At 45.0% G+C, this 669-nt stretch overlaps 1 non-coding gene across 1 annotated transcript; it reads right to left on the bottom strand.

Moving 5' to 3' along the window:
• Nucleotides 1-202: 202 nt before the first annotated feature.
• Nucleotides 203-297, bottom strand: trnai-uau (transfer RNA isoleucine (anticodon UAU)). Its single transcript has 2 exons — nt 260-297; nt 203-238 (listed from the first exon to the last, which is right to left on the bottom strand). It is a non-coding gene; the product is annotated as a tRNA-Ile (tRNA).
• Nucleotides 298-669: the final 372 nt, after the last annotated feature.

Here is a 669-nt window from a genome sequence, read left to right as displayed (position 1 = left end):
TTTAAGTTGCGAAATCCCTTGAGCGAGAATCAGATCTCTAGACCAACCAGCCGCCGATCTTGGGCTCGAAGTTGCATTGGGTTTCCCTGCGCTGGCCCCACCTTCCCTCCTGTCAATAAGTAACACTGAAGGGCTCCTTTAAAACTCCCATCCGTTTTTGCAACACGGTGGGCCTCAGGAAACTAAGAGCAAAAACATTGGCTGCTCTAGGTGAGGTTTGAACTCACAACCTCGGCATTTCCCCGAAGCTATATTGTTATATAAGTACCACGCGCTAACCAATTGCGCCACTAGAGCTGCGCTTAATGCGCATTAGTTATCCGTGCTCATTTACTTGCACATTTCAGGTTGTCTAATCGTGCGGGAGCGCAATGTTGTTTAATTGAGGTGCATTGGCTGGGTTTATATGAAAGAGTGAAGCAGGTGATTTCTCATGTGTTAGCGAGCTGGTGAATTTACCAACGGCTGCACCAGATCCTGGTGCCATAAACACTGAACATTTTAACCCAACTCCTGTAATGCGGTCTGCAAAATGAGAACCGATGAAAATTCATCACATGCAAAACGCAAGAAACGTTTTAAACTTTTGTCCATGATTCGGTAACCATGTGAGTTACCCGGTGATTAATGACGATTACAACAAACTTTTGACACAGTCTAATGAGTTTT

This window comes from Somniosus microcephalus, unplaced genomic scaffold (genome assembly GCF_052327205.1).
Source record: "Somniosus microcephalus isolate GS21.2 unplaced genomic scaffold, FLI_Smic_1.0 unresolved_chr1, whole genome shotgun sequence".
Classification (NCBI taxonomy): domain Eukaryota; kingdom Metazoa; phylum Chordata; class Chondrichthyes; order Squaliformes; family Somniosidae; genus Somniosus; species Somniosus microcephalus.
The sequence above is the reverse complement of the archived record's forward strand: the minus strand, read 5'-3'. Positions and strand labels throughout refer to the sequence as shown.